The sequence below is a fragment of the Balaenoptera borealis genome, assembly GCF_965194805.1.
Source record: "Balaenoptera borealis genome assembly, chromosome: 7".
Lineage (NCBI taxonomy): Eukaryota > Metazoa > Chordata > Mammalia > Artiodactyla > Balaenopteridae > Balaenoptera > Balaenoptera borealis.
Window position 1 is genome coordinate 95,521,755 of NC_138864.1, and position 22,095 is coordinate 95,543,849.

A 22,095-nucleotide genomic window follows, 5' to 3' on the forward strand; every position below is an offset into this window, starting at 1 on the left:
TGACCAAATGTTTGACTTTGTCTTCCCTTAGAACTGACCACTACAAACATTTGATAAAAATGTAGTCTATCTTCTTGCTACATAAGATCTTCTTAATGGTTTCTTGGTTTCACAGTAGATATCAACCTACTATAAATTCTTTTGAATAGCTGGAGAACATCAATTTAAAAAGAAATGTGAAATAATCATTAATGACTGTTTTTAAAAAGTAAAAAAGCACCTATACGTCCAAGTCTTAGTTAAATTTCTGTATTTTATGTAATCCTAAATGTTCTCCTTAAGAGTCCTAAATAAAATCTGAAATTTGAGGAAATATAGAGGTGAATAAAATATGCGTACACACACACACAGAGGTAGGGAAGTGAATGGCATCATCTCCATTTTTCAGATAAGAAACTGAGACTCAAGGTGACTGAGTAACTAGTTCAAAGCTGCAGAATTAACAAATGGTGAAGCCTGAATTAAAAAATTTTTTTTAAATTTAAGTATAGTTGATCTACCATGCTCTGTTAGTTTCAGGTGTACAGCAAAGTGATTCACTTATACACACACACACACACACAGATGTTCTTTTTCAGATTCTTTTCCATTATAGGTTATTACAAGATACTGAGTATAGTTCCCTGTGCTATACAATAGGTCCTTATTATTTATCTATTTTATATATAGTAGTATGTTATCTGTTAAGGTGAAGCCTGGATTTGAATCTATTTTGTCTTATTGTGAAGTCTGTGCTCTTTCAAAAGCAATGCTTCCAGCACTTAACCCAATGGTTTTTAAAGTCTCTTGAAGTAGCTATGTGTCTTATACTTGAAGATCAATTATTTTTCATTTTATTTTTTTGGTTAGCAAACTAGCTCAAGGGGTTAAACATAACTATTTGTTAATGGCTCGTATCTATCCTTAAGTCTATGCTCTGCTTTCTTTTGTAAAATCCACTATATCTGATTGTGCTTAATCCCATTTTGTAGCCAATTAGCACAAAGCTAAAAAAGTGGAGGATTTAAAAATCACTAAATGGTTCCTTGGATTTATGCTTTTAACAGGAGTTGCTGCATTTAAACAATAACAAAAGTACATGGAGATAAAACATAAGAATTAAAATAATTTTTCAAGTATTTCAAAGATCTCCTCTTCCCCCCCCAACATGAATTTTTTCAAAATTACATAATACAAACACACGTGGATGGACCTAGAGACTGTTTCACAGAGTGAAGTAAGTCAGAAAGAGAAAAACAAGTATTCTATATTAATGCATATATGTGGAATCTGAATAAATTGGTATAGATGATCTTATTTACAAAGCAGAAATAGAGACACAGACATAGAAAAAAAACGTTATGTATACCAAGGGGGAGAAAAAAAAGTATGTATACCAAGGGGGAAAGGGGGGTGGGTGGGATGAATTGGGAGTTTGGGATTGACATATATACACTGTTGATACTATGTATAAAATAGATAACTAATGAGAACCTACTGTATAGCACAGGGAACTCTACTAAATGCTCGTTGGTGACCTAAATGGGAAGGAAAGCCAAAAAAGAGGGGCTATATGTATACGTATAGCTGATTCACTTTGCTGTACAGTAGAAATGAACACAACATTGTAAAGCAACTATACTCCAATAAAAATTAAAAAATATCTTCTTATAAATGTTTATATCAAGCAGGGACTATTGTCCACACCAAAGGTAGAATCACTGAAGATCCATCGACTGCAAGCAGTGCTGATGGAAAAATGTGTGTTAAATGCATCTATTTATTCCTAATAAGTGTTCATTTCAATGAAAAAGTTGTAAAAGGAAATTTTTCATTTCTATTAGAAAAGTGTTTTCTTCTTAGTCTTTTAAAATCATACTACTTAGCTTCCAAAATTTTCTCTTAAAATAAATATGTCTTTATTATATAAACAAATCCTCATATAATATACTTATAATATTTACCTATTGCAAAAGTAATATGTGTTGATTGTATGAAATTTGAAACATGCAGAAAAATGCAAAAAGAAAAAAATTACCTCATATATCAAAATTTATCATCCAATACCTAATTTTAGTTGCAAATTCCTTTGTTTAGAAATGTTTAGTGAACATTTTCTCAGAATCATAAATATTATTCCACAGCGTCTTTTTAATGGAGATATATAATATTTTATTATTTGGCTCAAATGCAACTGGTCTAGCCAATCTTTTACTTGAGATATGTAGAGCTCTAATTGTTATGTTAGTACATAATTATATCTTTGGATGATTTTCTACGAGTGAAACTTTAGATTCAAATTTGAATTAATATTTTTATGACATTGTATTCACATCATCAAATTATCCTCCAACAAGATTATATGAATTTTCACTCCAGAAGTATATAAAAATTTCTCTAAACTCTTGTCCACCTAGACTCCTACTTTTATGTTAGTTCTAATTTACAACATGGCTTGTCTGTTGTGCTAAAGCATTTACTAACTAGGGCATATAAAACATAGGCATGCTAATTGAGGAAAGTTGTACTTATATACTTAATAGCCATATAATTCTAAAGACTGTTTCCTCCCTTTTTGATATACAAAAAATGAAAGTATTTATAAGCCTACTTTCTGAATCTTTCTTTAACTACATCACTGTGTTTACCAGAAAAACATGAACTTCAGGAGATTGTTTCTTTATGACATTACTACATTGTGCAATGTTTTGGGTTTTATGTGTAATATATGGGACATGTGGGTTCCTGCTTGTGTATGTGTGAGTCTACAGGAGTGTTTGCAGATGTGGTGATGAGGTTAAGATCAAATGAAAGGAAATTTTCCAGTTTTACAATTTTACTTTTTTTAATGACCAAATACTATAAGTTACTCAAATGTGTAATATTTTATTGGTGCACCAATTACTGACAATTTTCCATGATGATAATTTTTATCTTTGCAAGAAGTTTTAGGTCTAACAACAACAAAACTAATCTTTTTTTTTTTTTTTTCAGCTTTGTTTCTGAAGTTGCTTATGAGCAATTTGTAGGGCTTTTTTGGTGAAAATGTTCAAGGGGTTTTATTACCATTAATCTTTTTTGAGGGTGTGTATAATTCATCTCACCAGACATCAGAATTCCCAGAGGGTAAATTACTCTAGAGATCTCTGTGCCCTCACACTGTATCAGATTGACCTGCTTCTTGTTTGCCATTTTTGTGTACCACATTGCTTATTTAACAAGAAACAGAATGATTGTAATTCTGAGAAGGCCCTTTGATAGTAGTTTTGACACTCTGCCTGAATAATGACCCTCATTATGGTGCCTGTGACAGGCTCTGAAAGTCCTGATTTATGAATATATCACAGGTTCAGCATTAGAGCTCCCGCACTCACTTACTCCTGATATAGATGGAGATATGGACAGAGTCCTTTGAAATAGACAGAGGCTGAGATAATTGCACGATTATGACCATTCAGATCGTCTCTTCCCCTGATTTAACAAAGCTCTGCCATTTCATTTTGACTGTCTCTGAAGTTATTAGGAACCTCTGATAAAATGTTTATTACAAGAATGTATTTCAGAGTAACTGTGCTGGCGACAGAGGTAGAAGTTATTCCTACTTTTCTTTCCTCAGCTTCAGCTAAATTCCTACTGCAAATTCTCATTAATGGTTGATGTGATAATAGACTGTTAGAAGCAAGATTAGCTAAGAGCAAAAAGTCTGTGTCCTTGATAAAACAAATGACAAGACACTCTGTAAACACTTTTTTGGTGCAGAATGTTGTTGATTTATTGTTTTCTCTATAGTGATTATTTAAATAAATGTAGCTAATTTAGTTCATTTGCCAAACTGTATAATTTTGTTCTTTGTGAAGGGGTTATATGTAAAAGCCTCAAGGAATCACATCCCCATTAATCTTTTTACAAGTGCAATAAATAAATAAAGAGACATGGTTTAATTTTGCCAGTTAGATATTTAAATAGCAGTGGTGGTAAACTGATTTCTTTTTCTACTGTTTGAAAAAGGCATGTAAATGCACTTCTTCTTGTTACTAGTTTAAATGCACACAAGAAAAATATAACACAAGTGTTTTATTGGGGCCATAAGAAACAAAGTTTTTTTTGATTATCTACAGTCCTGTACACTGACCCTTTTAAAAAAGCGATGCTCATCTCATGCTTTTCCACTTATAATATTTTAAAAATATCTTCAGTGCCTGTAATGTATTATGAGGAAATTTTAATTTATTTCAGAAAAAAGCAAGAAACATGGCACCATACAATATAAAAATAAATTCATGATTGTTTTTCTACATATCCTTTACTCACCAGGAATAAGGCAATGCAATCTCCTTATGGTTTCATTAAAAATAGGGGAAAGCTGAAGAGTCTCCCTAGGTGTTCACAGATGATTCCTTTTGAGACTATCATCATCAGATGACCCTCAAGATTAAAAATACATAGTTACTAAGGGCAGTGGTTGAAAGTTAATTTTAAATGAAATCTGGTAATGACCTGGAGTAAATTTAATAAGGACCCTTCATTTCATAGCAAAAGCAGTCACTTAAAACATAATAAGATGATTCTGAAATCTTTAAACAAAGTGATCAGATTGAATTCCTTTTAGCAAGCTGAAAATTTTCGAAAGCATTTTTACATCCACAAAGCCTTTATTCTTAATTCATTAACATATTTTTAGAAAGTATATTTCTAAAGGGGAAAATGTTTGCCACCTCTGCAGTGTGGGTGTCATTAATGAAATGGATCTTTGAAAAACTTCCATCCCCTATTTCATTGTATAGATTTTGTAAAATTTCCAAAGGTGATTTCTCCTTCCTTTGCTTTCCAGCTAAAATAGGTCTCATACAGAAGTAGACTGTGGTGGTACAAAAGTATTTTAGAGCATAACAAAACCTTCTAGACCTTAATAACTATACATGACTGATCTGTCCTCTCCAGCAAGGTTAACCGTTTTTCCCAAGGAGTTAAGTGGCATATAAACTATTGTTCACACCAATTGTGCTAACAGTATAGGATGACCTCAAATAGTGTAGTGGCCATACAGGGTACCTGCACCACGCATTCATCAACAAAGGGGAAAGGACCACAGGGGCATATCTGACTGTAAGTGAATCAGGACTGTACAAGGATAAATGCCTAACCTCACTCCACAGCAAAACAGTAATTACAGAGCCATTGTTTCTGTAGTGTTACCATTTTTTATGGTTCTTTAGAAATATGTGCTATTTAGTTCTTGAGTTGACATCTGTACTGTATTATATTTCATACAAAGCACCCAGACTAAAGTGGAGAGCAATCAAATAACTGTGAGATCATTTTGCTCTCACAGGAAATCAACAACAGATATAAAATATAGATAAAGGAATAGTTTAAATTCAGTAGTTAATTTTTAGACTTAAATTATCTAATTAACAATAGTCTGAACAGCCAAATTTTAGAGCTTTATTCTTTCAAAAATTGCATGTTCCATTTAGAGTGTATCATTCTTTCATACATACCCACAGAAGCTTCTATTTGTATTTTTATAATGCATCAATTCTTTTTCCACGTGTGCCTCCCTTCCTACTCTTAAATATTCTCACCTTATTCTACGCATGCCTTTCTGCAGGTGTTACTAAGAGAAAAATAGCAAAACATTTGTCTACACACACAAACATTTGTTACACACACACAAGCACATAGATCATTAAAGACAAATGTTAGTGGCCCCTCCAGCAAACACCACTGAGTAGCACATAAATGGAAAACTATGAAATGAAAGACAATACCGGGGCAAATCAAGTACACGTGTTTGCATGTTCAGGGCAGGAGTGACACTTAGCTTCATAGTCACAAGTTATTGCTAATTATCAAAAGAATATGAAAGTTGACTCCTTGATCAAATCTGTATCTTCCCCTCAAAGGAGTCAGACACAATATATTCAGTCTTTATTTCTCCCCTAGATCAGGAAACAGGAACAGGATTTGGTAGCTGTGTAAGAAAATGGAGGGCAACTTCTGGACCTACAGCTGCCTTTCAGGGACCCTAGAGATTTTCAATGTGTTCAACTCATAATAACTCCTCCATACTTTGGAGTTTACCGACAGCAAAATATATAGTTTGCATTACATTAAACACTCTTGATTACTCTACTTAAACAGTACCCTGGTAGGAGTTGGATGTTCCAAAGTAAATGTGTATCACCAGCCTTCACCAGCCTCCCTTAGAATAATTTCCTTTTATTCAACGCAATTCGACTCATTTTAATGTTTCATTTAGGTGCTTTTTATATCTCTGCACAGCATTAAACTGAGAAGACACACACACACACACACACACACACACACACACACACACTCCTGCTTTTGAGAAGGTCAAAGTCTGTTAGGGGAAACAGCTATGCTAAGAAATAATTTTAATATGACATGAAAACTAGTAATATAATTGTATATGTAAGGCACAGAAATAGCATTGAGAATGTATAGATAAATTCTGTTGATCTACAAATCCTATACATTAACAGGGTGCAGGAACAATGCCATAAAAAAGTAACCATCTGGTCTGGGTTTTGAAGATTAAATAGGAGTTTGCTATATCACCACATAAGGTGAGGAGGGAATTCCAGACAGAATGAACGGCACCCACAAGGGTGCAGGAGCATGAACAGCATGCTCTATTTGAGGAACTGCAGAGAGTTTAGAACATGTGGAATAGAACTACAAAAGGTAGGGAGAGTGAGAAGAGATGAGGCTGAGGATAAACACCAGGACCATATCATGAAGAGTACTTGTTTGTCAAGCTAGAGCTTGCATTTTATCCTACAGTTGGTAGCACTGAAAAATTTAAGGAGTGACATGATTAAATTTGTGTTTTTGAGAATGAATGGGAAGATTAAATTGGAGAAGGAAGAGTAGAGTCAGGGAAACCAGAGAGGAGACAACTGCAAGGCCAGGAAAGAGAAGGCAAAGGCCAGAACCAGTCCCCAGAGAATGGAGATTAAGGAGATTTTTTTAAGGAAATAAAAACAGAATGAAAATATACAGAGTAACTTCCTGAGGCTGCCTTCCTTCTGTTGGGTTACAGTTACTCCTAATGTTTCCAAAATATGGATCTGACTTTGATGGGACACTGTTGAAGGATTTTAGGGTCAGCTTGAGATGACCAGATTGCATCACAGTGAGGTCAAGTACGAGGTGTGGCAGAAAATGAAGTGCATCTTGGCACTTGCCTCCTGCTGCTTTCTTGTGTGTACCCTATATGTCACCCACGTTGGCGTACTCTCTCATACGGCTTTACAATTTTTACTACCTGTTTCCTGATTTTGAAAGGTCTTCCCTCCCTTTTCCTGTTTGACATTCTTTCCCTCAGTGTCTTGCTTCAAGCATCAGCTTCTCTGCGAAGGCTTCCTGGATGGCTCTCTATCCCTTCAGGCAGAACTGGGTCCTCCCTTTTATTGTTCTGTTGTTGTACTCAGTGCACATCCTATTGGAGGAGATAAACAACTGTATGGCAGTTGCCCCTTAATCAGCAGATTATATAGTAGATGATTAATAAGACTGGTTGACTGAATGACTCAGGTGAATGACTGAAACAGAGTAATCATATTTGGGGATCTATTGATAAATTAATGACTGCATTCATTCTTTAGCAGGGCCTTTTGTTATGTCCTGGACTCTCTCTTCTTTAGCTTCAGTGCCACACTGTTTAACAATTGGTCTTGCCAAACTGGTCTGAAGAAAGGGTATAAACTTTCAGCTATGAGATGAATAAGGTCTGAGGACCTCATGTATCACATGGTAACTGTAGTTGGCAACACTATGATTGAGGTTTGCTGGGAAAGTGGACCTTAAGTGTTCTCACTAAGAAAAAAAGAAGAGGGATAACTAAATGAGCTGATTGATGTGTTAACGAGAAGGTGGAGTCCTTTCATAAGGTATACATATATCAGATCATCATGGTGTACATTTCAAAAATCTTACAATTTTATCAATTATACCTCAATTAAGCTGGAAAAAAGAACATTTTCAAGTGGCTGTTTCAATGTATCAATAAAACAAACAAAAAACATTTAAAAAAGAAATAGCTGACTACCATGTGAATAGAAATATAGAGAATGTGCTGAAGTCACTAGGAAGGTCTTGGGGAAGAACCTGGAGAGTTGGTCTGTCATGATGACAAGAAGGGAAAAGGGTTACAAGAGAAGTTGTAGCAAACTTCAAAGGAGCAAGGAGTTAGCTCCAGGTGACTGAACGATTATCTAGAAATCACAGTGGTGGCCAAGGTCAATGATGGTTCTCCTTTCTTAACTCATGAGACTACAAGGGCAGGGAGATATACTACTTACCAGTGGAGACAGTTGTGAAGATTGTGGCAATTTCTGCAGGAAACCATGTTTTTGATTATGAAGAAACTGAAAACTGTAAAGACAATTTCAATGATATGAAAGATTTTCAGCACTTAAAATATGGTTTAGTGGAGACAGAGGAAAGTTTATGGAGGAGTTGGCGTGGGAGGCACATAGGCTCCAGAGAGAGTTAAGTTGAAGATGGATAAGCATGAGGATATGAAGCCCGACAGCTGACTTGAGATGTGGCAGAAAGACTCTTGGGATAAAGGTGAAAGGAGATAGCAAGCAGTCCTGTGGGTCTGTTATTAAAGAGACAAATCAGAAATTCTATAATTGACAGCATGCACAGTATAACTGACTAGTTCAAATTGATATTTTGGCTGCTAAAACTTTACAGTGCTAAGTACTATTCTTTCATTACAGAGCCCAGGTTTTTCTGAAGTGGGGAGTGGACCGGGGGCAGTGTGGAGAATGAAAGAAAGAAAAATAGCTTAACTGAATCTTAAGAAGACTTTTAAAATATAATTGATAGCTAAAATAGTCTTATGAGTTTGATTAATCTATCCAGATTTTAGCTAAAAACAAATTGTGAATAGAAATAAAATTTGTTTTTTTTACCACTGTAATCACTACACCTCATGATTTGAGATCCTAGCTAAATACTTCTCATGCGTTTTGTATCAACTGCAGGAAAATGAAAAACGGTCTCCTTGCAACTTCTCCTTTTGCAATACCATTGATGGAGTGCCCCAGTGACTCATCATTTCACATTCTCATCTTTCATTTATGTTACAAGAAAATTAACCTTCGTTCCCTGGAAGGAGGCTTGGTTACCAGAAATCATGAGCTAAACATGGAATTTATTTTCTACCATCAGGAAGTGAGTTCTCTGCTCCTGCTATTATCTGGACCTTGGATAACAGCTCCGTTACCCTTAGTGCTAACTTTGCTGGTGGCGGTGGAACTGCCCCTAGGGCTGCTGTGGGGTCAGCCCGCTGATGGCCTGTCTTTTTCTCCCAGGTGTTACTGATGAAGAATAATCCTTAGCTCCCTGTGATTAAAGAGCCAGAGCTGAGATCGCTGTATTTTCCCACTTTATCTCTGAAACCCCCATAAACTATGTTAGAAAAAAATCCCACAGCAATTATTTAAAAAGGGGAGGAAATCTTTTGAATGCATTTTTTCCTTTTTCCCTAACAATAGCATATAAATGTATTTTTTAAAAGATTCTTTAGAGATGCTGTACGTTGCACAATGCAGTATATTCTTTTCCGATTCTTCCTTGGTAGAACTTTTTCCCCTGTACACATTATTGTTATTGACAGTTCTAAAGCCTTTAAAATAAGAAGAAATTAAACAGTGAATCAATAAAGATTAGCTATTTACTGTAGATTACCAGCTTATCATTCCCATAATTATAATAATGGTTGCTGATGGAAATTCTATTTATATGAATCATTTTATTCTTATTTACTATTATTAATGTTATCATTATTATCTTCTCACCCTTCAGTTCACAAGATGTATCTTCTCAGTGAATTTTAATTCCAGTATCTTGCTATTATATTGTACATAATCCTATCAAAGACTGTCCTTCATGCAACATTTTCAGTGATATATTATCATAGAGACCATTAATGAATGAGCTTCATATCTTACTAATACTATTTTAGATACTATTTTTATTAATTTCCCAAGTTGTAATTCTTCAGAGACTACCGGTGCCTGTCTTCTATTAAAGTTGTGTTTTCCATTTTTACATGGAGATTTCAAAGGAAAACATTAACGTTGTGTCTTTAAAAATACATTTTACTTCACAGATTCTCAATGATTACATTATCATAATACCATGCTTTGTTCTCTTATACCTGTAACAAGTTAATTTTCACAATTTTCCTTTACTTTGGATTCCAATTTTATGTTAACAATCAAAATTAAAACAGTAACACTATGATCTTTCTGACATGCAACTGAGATAAGAAATAACTTGAAAAACAAACCAATTGCACTTTGTCCTTTGATGAAGATCCAGATGCCACAGTCAAATAAAGAAAATAATTATGTCGACTTTTGTACATACTATCTCTAAGCATTAGTACTTGAAAGTAAATATAGTCATTGTACAGAAGGTACTGTGCTCCTCATAAATAATTTATTTCATTGAAATGCTTTATTTATTTTATTTTAAAGAGATTAAGAAAGTGAGCAGCAAGAAAGCTGTTTGTTTAGGTTTGTTATCATCTCGTTTTTCCTTGCCGTATGATTCAGATTGCAGGTTGTTACTATACAAAATAATTCGTGCTGAAATTTTGTTATTTTTACTCTTTTCCTCAAACTGGGAATTTTGTAGAATGGTATGGATTTCTCTTCATATGTTCCTACAGGAAAGGTCAAACAGAGAGAATGTAGATTAAATAAGCTTAGATTGTAGCTACATTCCTTTGTAATTACATTAAAACATTCTGACAGTATAAAATTAGTGGCCAATATTAAAATGTCCTTAAAACTATGCTACATATAGAACATGTAAATAAGCTTAGATCCCTTTGAAGGAAGATTAAATATACATGTGATATTCTGTAGCTGAGATTAATAGCTAGGGAGAAATGCATTATTATGGTAATATAAACTTATAATATATTTAGTATATAGCTATAGCATTCTGGATAAACAGAACACATCCCTATTGCTAGTTTGTGTTGATATGCCTCATTAATCTTTTCAGTGCATCTATTTGTTTTTCTACACCTCTCCAAATTTATACACATGTAAAACATACATGTATACTAGCACAACTAGACAGTGGCAGTTAGAAGCAACTTGAAGAAAGAAGAAGAAAAAAAGGAAGGATGGAAGGAAGGGAGGAAGGAAGGAAAAAAATTATTATAACTAAACACTGTGAAATAAACTCCCATTTGCTTGTCTAAAAGGAAAAACCAAAGTACTAGAAAAGTTATCAATATAGGACTACATTTTTAGTATATACAACACACTTAAGACAATCTTTTATCCAAGATGGTGGTGGTTTTGATATTGTGTCAGTGGGTTTAGAAATATTTGATGCCTCTACTTCCGCAAGTGTAGTGGTACTAAGGAAAAAATAGGTAACATTTAGTGATGCTTATTATATTCCAACATTGTTTTCATTTTACTTTAAAAATAACCTTACAAGATAAATACTATTATTACTTTGCAAAAGGTCACACAGCTATTATGTGTGGGAGTTTGAACAGTGATCATTTGATCCCAGAGTCAAACTGAGCCACAATAGTAAACTGACCTCTTCCCACGTATTATGGCCTGTAACCCACAGAGGCAAATTCTGTCAAAAGCTCTGGTTTGTATATAGCTCCTCTACACATCAATGACAGAAAAAAAAAGACCCGCAAAGTCTCTGCAAGCAGTCTGATGAAACCTTGCAATCTGAATTCAAATTTCAGGTGTTTGAAGCTCCATTTGTAAGAAAAATCCTAATGCTTTACTGGAAAGTTCATGATTCAAGTATACTTTTGTATTTTTTGTAACTTTTTTGAAGACCTGTATAGACTCTTAATTTTTCTAACGTGTAAAAACAAGCTTATTAATATAACATACTATAAAGTTACGCAATAACTTCTAGCAATATCGAATAAAAGATTATTAAAATCTTAAAGAACATACATGTCTCATCCTTGGCAAATAATGTCTGGAAAACAGGTTAACAGTGTCTTTATGAATCACAGCTACATCATAAACAGGTAGATTTATATTTTGCATGTATCACTGGTGATAATGTTTCATATATTACAGTTTCACAGAACATCTTATATTTCAAGTGTCTAAGACAATACCCAGCACAGAGAAGGCCATCACAAAATGTTTCTTGGACAAGTAAAAATTACAATGACAATGGGACAATGAAGCTGAATTTTAAAAATTTGCTCTTTTCTTTTTAACATATGTTATCAAAATTGAAAAAACTCTCTGTTAACATAAATTACAATTTTGAAAAATGCAGGGAAACCTCAACCTTCATATCAGTTAGAATCCTGGCATGAAACCAATGTATGGCATGCTGAAATGGACAATTTGAGAAGAGCTAAATAAGGAACTCAGTGTTAAGGAAAAACAAGAGATACTGTAGCCCTTACCTTGTGCTAGTAACTTGGGGAGGCTTTAGTAATTAGAGGATTTTAGAGAAAAGGGCAGTGAGCAGTGCCAAGAGCCTAGAGAGACTGCTCCAAGGAGGGGGTTATCCTACAGAAGTTAGGAGATTTGATGAAGGGACACAGCCAACCACAGCCATCAGCAGGGAGGGAGTTGGGGGAATGTATCCCAACCTCACTCTCCTCTTTTTCCCCAGACTCTTGAGCATGCTATTCATTGGCTGAACACAGGCAAAAGCCAGAGGGTGAGAGAACCCACACAAGTGGTACACACAAGTCAGCCAACAGGGCACAGCGTTGGAAGGAGAAAGGTGGAGAGTAAACTCAAAGAGGCAAACAATAGTTTCCAACACAACATACAAAATTCAGACTCCATTTTTCCACATCTTATCCTTAGTTTTGGACATATAGATTTTGGATATTTTGCAATTATAAATAGTACAATAATAAAAGAATTTTGTCCACATTTCCTTTGCTTGACTTATTACTTGAAGTTAAGTTTCACCAATGAGACTAATGTATATGACACAACAATATGCTGGCTTTGCTCCATACCACCAAACTGTTTTCTAAGAGTTTAAGCAACATTACCTGCCACCAACAATAAATAACCATGCTTATTTTGTTACTTTTGTCGGTATTATTCTATTTACTTATTTATTCATTTTATTTTATTTGTTTTCTTGGCTGCATCACATGGCATGTGGGATCTTAGTTCCCTGACCAGGGATTGAGCCTGAGCTCCTTGCAGTGGAAGCACGGAGTCTTAACCACTGGACCACCAGGGAAGTCCCTCTTTTTATTTAATTTAAAAAAAAATGTAATAAATAATGCTTTGAATGTCAACTCTGGCTCTAATGGCCTCTATGAGTTTACAAACTGCAGGCTCTATTTCCTTATCAATAAGGGAGGAATGTCTAACATTCAAATAACCAAAGAAAATGGTGCCTTATTATTGCTTTAATTTAACAACTAAAATACATTGATCTAGCACATGCAGCTATCTGCTAACCTCTTAAACGGATTTATACTTCTTTTCTTAGTAACATGATTGTATATTTTTTCCTTCATGTTTGTTTATTGTTTTTTGTTGTTGAGAACCTTTTCTTCATGTTACCTGTCAATTATAATTGAAACACATTATTTCCTTATTAATTTGTATAATCTTCTTATATATATAGATATGATTAACTGTTATACTTAATGAAAATATGATCTCATATATCTCTCAATTTATTCTGACTTACTGAAAATTTAAATTCAGATATTGTAAGATATGTTAAATTTTTGAGATAATATTGTTTGGCTTTTCAAAACTTAGTAGATATCTTAGCCCCCTTGGGCTGCTATGACAAAAATACCATAAACTGGGGGTTTAAATGACAAACATTTCTCACAGTTCTGGAGGCTAGAAAGTCCAAATTAAGGCACCAGCAGATTCAGTGTCTGGTAAGGGTCTGCTTCCTGTGTCATTGACAGTCGTCTTCTTGCTGTGTCCTCACATGGTAGAAGTGGCAAGGGAGCACTCTGGGGTCTCTTTTATGGGGCACGAATCCCATTTACAAGAACTCCACCCTCAGAGCTAATCATCTCCCAAAGATCCCACCTCCTAATACCATCACATTAAGGATTATTAGCTTTCAACATATGTATTTTGGGAGACACAGACTTCCAGTCTATAGTGGCAGGTAAATAATTATACACTCTGCTTATTGAACAAGAAGGTCAAATTTAATAGCTTCCTCTTCTAAAAAGCTTCTTCTCTTGTGGGAAGATGGGTGTATTTCGACTTCTAAACTCTTAGATCACTTTGGTTTTACCTCTTCTGTGATGTTTGTCATGTATTTTCTAGAATTTTAATTATTTGTCTTTATGTATAATTGATACTATTAGTTTATTTGTTCCCAAAAGTCAGAGGCCATTTTTTTCAATCCTATTTTGCATAAAACAACAGTACTATGAAGTAGGCAGTAAATCATCCACATTGATTATTTGAATAAATACTTATTTAGAAAATTCTATAGGTTCACGCTTCAACTCCTTAAAATAACATAAAGCACAACATATGTAAATAAACCCTCTTTCTACCCTTGACTGTAGAATTACTTACCTATTCTAAGCTTCAAAACTAATACAAACTAATAAAAATAGTTTATTTAAAAACTAATAAAAATAGTTTATGTGAGAGTTACTTCATAAAAAGTTAATGTTTAAATATATATATGCTGATTTTTGCAAAATATTTTGTATCTTAAGCCATAACAAATAAATATAGCACCGTTTAATTTTTTAAGAAATTTTCAAGCAAGATTACCTCAAAATAAAATAAGATAAAATAACTAGCAATTATTACACACTCACCATATACCGGGCTTAGAGTTAGGTACTCTAGACATATATAGTCATACCAATAAGAACCTGGTCAGGCCTGAGCAGAATCAGGTCTAGGCAGAACAAAGAAGAAAGATTTTAAAATAATGGAGTCAATACTTTTAGATAACAAGGAATAGACCAACAGTAACAACGTAGAGTTCAGATAAGATGTCTGATACTTCCTCCAAAAAAGTAAGTGTGAATTTTGTAGGGGGAATATTATGGAATTTTCTAAGTTCCACAGTTAAGTTTCCTGCTTGAAGTAGAATTAAATAAGAGAGAATTAAATATTAACTATAAACATTTGAAAAATATTAATTAAATATTTCAGCTAATTAAAAATTTCACCATAAACATATGGAAAACGTATACTGTGGGATTGTGCTGTAGGAAGCAGTAGATCCATAAAAACCAATTTTCTTTGTTTTATATATATAGTTTATACAGATAGATAATTTGCAGATCATTTTGAGAAATTTCAAGTCAACACAAGTTTTCCTTGACCCAGAAAAAGGCATTTACTAAGATAATGTATTCTGAAAACTGAACTGTTGACAACAATTTACCACATCAAATGCCTACCATAAATACAATTATTTTTCACAGCTCACTCACATTCGAGTGCTGTTGTTAAGTCTTTCTAACTGATTGTTTTGCTTAAGGAATCAGAAAGGCTGCTTTAGGCTAACTGGAGGTTATATGTTCACGATAAATCCAGACATGAAAATCAATAGAAACATTTAAACCTGTGATGTTGGAGAAGTGCCTCTCAAAAAAGATCAAATGCTAAGAATCAAATCTCATATACACTATTGCACATTATCACTACAAGTTAAGGCTTGTTGACATTATTCTGTTTCTTTATCAAGGCAGCTGCAATCCAGTTTGAAAAACATGACACTATTTAAAGGATCTTCAGGCTTATTAGTGAGGTCTCGTCGACTGTGGGAGGATGCCAGCACTGCAGACACGCTTCCTTAGTCACTGAGGGCATCACCTGGATTAGTCCTTGAACTCACCACAGGTGCTGAGAGGACCGATAGGTGAAGGTGAATGACAGAAAGATGCACTTTCCACATTAGGGAGGAAGTGAGGCATCCGAACAGAAGGAATGGAGTGGGAAGACACAGACAGGGATTGATGAGAAATAAGAGAGAAATTCACAGATTTATTGAAAAGAAACTCCCTTCATTCCCCATCCTCTCAGATGTCTCTTGTCCTCTGATAAGAGTTCACAAGTCTTTCCAAGTCCTACTCCCACCAGAATGGCCCACCATTTTCTAGCAAGTTCCTGTTGCTCTGATACCTCTATTTCCTTTCAGTGAGTTTTTCTCTTGGCTCCCCCAAATATATTTTATGCTTATTTTCAATTTTCATGGATCTTACAGAACACTGTAAATGGTAGCAGCAGCTGTATCAACTTTATCACTAAGCTTCATCCTAAAGGAATCTGTGTCTTTGAGAAACTGTGTCTTTGGGAAATTGTGAGGTTGTGAACTACCTTCTACACCTGTGAGAAATAGTAAATCTTCATGCTTTATAAACTAGCATTGACACAGGCATGCATATACACTTTCATACATACATTTCAATCTAAAGCATTCCACCATACCAGCCATTCTCAGTGAAAGGAGATTCTGGTAAGGAGAATAGTAAACAAAACTAAGCATTTAAGGATGTATGTAATGTTAGAATTGTGACGTGTGTGTGTGTTGCAAGAAAATCAGGAAACTCAATTAACAAGCATAAATATGCCAAAAAGCCATGACAAGGTATTTCATATTACTGAGTAGAAAAAATAAATAACGTAAACATATCATTTTTCTCAAAATACATTCAGAGGTTTAATTCACTCCAAATTTTAAATTTCAGAACTATTCAGAAATGCATGTTAATACAATAGAATATTAAGAAACAAAGGGGCCCGCTAATGTATTAAAATTTGTTATAATTCGATAATAGTTAAAACTGTGATGGTGTCATTAAAATACAATGACAGTAAAGAAAGTTCACTGTTTATTTGCTTGAATTCTAAATAAGAAAGAAAAAGTGGAGAGAAGAAAATAAGGGTAGGATAATATGACAGAGCCAAATGTCAAGTTATTTAAGACACTATTAGAAACTCAAAAAAATTTAGGATAATATAAAAATTATAAAATAATAGGAAAGAAATCAGAAATAATCTTAGAACAAAAACCAATTCAACATTTTCAATGGCTGGTAACTTTCTATATCATATACATTATTTCCTGTCATTAGGAACATTTGGGATCCTTAGCAATAGTTTACAGAAGATAAAATTGAAATTCAGATATACTGACATGCTACTGGTTCCTTCTACAATGCCACACTGTCCATCAACATAAATTCACTATATCTTAATCAGTTCTAGTCAATAAAGGAAAACATATTTCAGTCTTGGACTACATATTTTCCCTAACAATTTTTATCGGGTTCAGGAGGATTTTTTATAAGTTGATACACCATTGGGAGGACATTGAAGATTTTATATGAAGATAAACAAACAATTAGACCACCTTAAAACATACAATATAAAGTTTTGTCAATTAAAATTGAAATTAGTATAAATAGTGATACAAAAGCTTAGTATCATTTTAAAGGTATACAAAGCTTAGGGCATCTCCTAGTTCAATCCAAGATCTTCAAGTTTATAAAGATAGATTCTAGGCGGAATTAATACTAGAGCATTGCTCCTCTAAATTCAAAACCTGTGCTCTTTCCAGAACTCCATACATCCTACCTCCCTAACATGAACTGGAGATGAGGATGCAAAGCATGTTAAGAGACACAAAGCATGTTAAGAGACTCAAAGCAGGCTTTATAGGAACCTGGTTGGGGTGTCCAACTGGTCATTAGAAGCCAAAGTTAGGTAAGTTTTGCAGGATTCAGGATAATGGCAAAAAATGAAAAATTTATGATTCTGTTATCACAATTCCATCTCACATTTTCCTTTTAGTTCCATTTTTTTCACATAAGTATAAAAATAAACAAACATCAGCCATTTAAAAAAATCTCTAAAACATGATGTTTTCAAAGATGAATTCATAGGAATTGGAAATTCATAGTGAGATATTCATTTATTCATCCCTAAGGGTGCCTTCCCTTCAGTTCGACTGAGGAAAATAGGTTCAGTTTTCCTTATATAATATAAATAACAGTGGAGTAAGATTGCATCTGTCATAGATGAAAATACCATATTTATGTCTTCTTATAATCCATTCATTGCTTTATGGACCCAAAGTCCTCCAGGGAGTGTCACAAATCCACATAATGTTCCTGAGTGTTACGTTTCGCATTTGGATCTATGATTTAGCTGACAGATGTGAATAAACACTTGGAGTCTGGGAACTCTGTGATAACTGCACATGTGTGGATACCAAAGAGTGCAAATTCCTTTAAGGTCACATTAGCTTTTCCTTAAAACCCTCTTCTACGATCTCTTCTTTGCTGATGTTAAAATAATCTTCTACCAATGAATCTACATATATTTTTAAAATTTATGTTGTGCTGTGTTTTATTCTTTTTCCATTAAAATTTTAATAAATTAATTAAAATGAGAATGTTATAATTTTTATAAAGAAACAAAACCCTTGAATGTTACAATTTTGAGACATTATCTAACAATGAAAATTCCAATATTTCTCTGATTGTTTTGGAGAGCAACTTTAGACACTGTACACTAACACTGTTTAAAATTTTAACCTTAGAGACTAAACAAAGTTGGAATATCTCATTGGACAAATATCTCATTGGACAATGTTTTTCATTGCAGAAAAACAATTCAGTGTTAAAGGGACACTTTGCATACATACAGTAAGTCCCCCACATACGAACGAGTTCTGTTCCGAGAGCGTGTTCATAAGTCCAGTTTGTTTGTAAATCCAGCAAAGTTAGCCTAGGTACCCAACTAACATAATCGGCTATATAGTACTGTACTGTAATAGGTTTATAATGCTTTTCACACAAATAATACATTAAAAAATAAAGAAAGAAAGAAAACATTTTTAATCTTACAGTACAGTACCTTGAAAAGTACAGTAATACAACAGCTGGCATACAGGGGCTGGCATTGAGTGAACAGGCAAGAAGAGTTACTGACTAGAGGACGGAAAGGAGGTGGCAGGTGGTAGAGCTGAAGGATCGTCAGCAGTAGGAGACGGAGGGCGAGCTGCAATTTCACTCACGCCTGATGTTGATGGCACAGGTTCTGGTTCCTTGCTGGATTCAGTTCTATCTACCCTCTTGAAAAAACGATCCAGTAATGTCTGGGTAGTAGCATGTTTGCATCTTTGAAAGTTCGCAACTTGAAGGTTCGTATGTAGGGACTTACTGTACTTCTACTTAATATTATTCAAAGTTTTTTACAATCTCTGACCCCTCAATAGCAACCTGTCCTATAGCCCACAAGTTCTTTAAGGACCTACCTAGTCCTCCCTTTTTTTGGCTTTAACTGAAACCTGATCTTCCCTCAAGGCCAATCCCTCCCTTGTAGAGCTCTGGAAATCGTGGTCCCGCCTTCTCTCATGTCCAACACATTACAAAGTCAGGATGTTGTTGGCATTTCCCTTCCATTTCCACCTTTCCTTCGAAGTAAATGACATGTAACTCGCACACCCTCCTATATATTTTTTCCACCATTCAATTCTACTAACTTCCTAGTCACTTCTTCAGAGACATCCATTCTGAAGCCTGTCTCACTATTTGCAGTCAACAAAATCCATTCTATTATCCTGTGAAGGACATCCTACATCCATGTAAAAAATATTTTTAATACCCCAGCCTCACACTTTCTTGACTTTCTCAACAATGATGATCTGTACCTTCACTCAAATTCTCTCATCTATTTCCATGGATCTTGTCATCACCTGGAATTTCTCTATCACTGAATAAACCAGTATTTATTCAGAAGCGTGAGAGTTGCATTGCATTTAGCAGGAGTTGTTTATTTCAGAATTTGAAGAACAGTATATATCAATGAGAGGCAGTCAAGGGTGGTTTAATGTATTTTCCTATATTTTTGCAACCTCCCATCACCTTTAAAAATTTTTTTGTTTGTTTTGAAAAAAATCTGAGCCTTCCATTTAGGTACAAAAATAGCACAGCAATGAGATTAAATCTCAGGCATCATGATATATACTTCTAAATACTTCAGTATGAAACTCCTAGAAACAAAGGCCTTCTCTTACATGACCATAGTACAATGACTGAATTTAGCAAATTTAACATGGATGAAACAATTATCTAATACATAGTCTATATTTGAATTTCTTGAATTGCCCCAGTTTTCTCCTTTATAGCAATATTGTTCTCTTATATATCATTCTAAAATCTAATCCAGGATTATCCACTGCATTTAGTTGCCATGCTTTTTAAATACCCTTATGTTTTGGGCTGAATTGTGTCACATCAAAATTCATATGCTGGAGTCCTAATCTCAATACTTCAGAATATGGTGGTATTTGGAGACAGGGTAATTAAACAGGTTATTAGGTTAAAATCAGGTTATTGGAGTGGCCCTCATCTAATTTGACCAGTGTCCTTATAAGAAGAGGAGATTAGGACACAGACACACAGAGAAGAAAGAATACGTGAAGGCAGAGAGAGAAGACAGCCATCTATAATCCAAGGAGAGAAGCCCTTAGAAGAAACCAACTCTGCTAACACCTTACCCTGGGACTTCTAGCCTCTAGAAATCTGATAAAGTAAGTTTTTGTTGTTTAAGCCAGACTGTGGTGCTGGCAGCAGTGGCAAACTAATATATCTTCTACATTGGAGAAATACCCATGCCCTATTTGCCCCCAAAAGAAGTTGGAATGCAATTTCCCACCCTTGTGGCTGAAATACAAGCACATAAGGAGAGGCCACCAATATCATGAGTCAGAGTGAGATTTTGGTTTAAGAGGCAGCCACGTGAGGATGGAGTGCACTCTGGGTCCACCTTGCAGCAAGAATGCTGGCAGAGCCACTGGACTTTACCAAGCAGTGGTGGCTACAAGGGCAGCCACACACAGCAAGTTCAGGCAATAGTTGAGTTTGCAACAAAATCAAATACCTGGACATCAGCAAGGCAAGCTGTAGAATCTAGTGCTTAGTAAGTTATGATCAAAGTCTTCACAGTGAGACATTCTGCAGTTTGGAGTATGTTCCTGCAGGCTTAGTGTTGAGCTTTTTGTTCTTTTCCCAGTGAATCTGTGGGCTTCTAATATCTACTTAACAAACTTCTGGTGAATCAGCCAGAATCTGCTTCCTTCACTTGAAATGAAGAACTCTGACTAAAATTAAGTCAGATTGCTTCTAAAACTTTCTCTAGCAATTCTGTGTCCTAGGAGCAGAAAAAGAGAAAGCAGATGATTAGGGTGATTTACATAAATTCAATATGTTAATGATACATTCTTACCTAGGTAGTAAGGCAAAGCTAAGAAAATCCACCTGACAAAATATCCTAGCAACAATTTTACATTTTTTTAACTAATAAAACAACTCTATCCTAATAATAAATGTAATTAAGGAAGAAAATATGCTCACCTTTTATCTTACCACCATAACAGATTATTCCATTAGTTTGTGTTTTTCCTTTTGATCTTTAACCTTACATATCATATTTTGTATTAAAATGATCATAGTATATAAAATTTTATTTTGCATACCAGCCAGGGACCCAAGAAAAAAAAAGATGGCACACTCCAATTGACTAATTTAGGGATAGTTCAATAAAGGGACAATTTACAAAAATATGGGCTGGGTATGGGGAAACCAAAGAGGTAGTGCAGTATCCAAGGGGTAGTAACCAGGGTGTTGGTCCCAACCCAATGACTGAAGAGACAAGGGTTGGGAATAGTTACTCATCCCAGAGATGTAAAGTGCTCTGTGCAGAGGTCTGGGTGACAGGAGTCCTCACTTTGGGCTCAGTGACCCATACAGCCTGCAGTGATCCTGCAAAGAGGGAATCTGGAGAATATATATCGATGCCTTGCTCTCCTCCTGGCCTCTGATCTCCTACCAGTGTTTTTCATGGCCATGACCAGATGAAAAGGAAACCTGCTGATAAAGTCCAAGCAGGTCAGCGTCCTGCAGCACAGAGCAGAATCTGGAAGGTAAAAGTAATATATCCAGCACCACATGATGGTATAATATTTTATAAAGATAACATATCACTGCTTGCTTAATTACTCTTCTCTTACAGAGCCTTTATATTTTTTCCTCTTAAAAAGAAATGTGCAACATTTTTATAAATATCCTGGTACAGA

General features: G+C 34.7%; 1 long non-coding RNA gene across 3 annotated transcripts in view; it reads right to left on the reverse strand.

The window, feature by feature from the left end:
* Window positions 1-13,413: 13,413 nt before the first annotated feature.
* LOC309632528 overlaps window positions 13,414-22,095 on the reverse strand; it is a 239,948-nt gene continuing 231,266 nt past the window's right edge. For all 3 annotated transcript variants that reach the window (XR_014246950.1, XR_014246951.1, XR_014246952.1), the window contains one exon: window positions 13,414-21,170. This is a non-coding gene — a long non-coding RNA (uncharacterized lncRNA). The remainder of the gene's footprint in view (window positions 21,171-22,095) is intronic.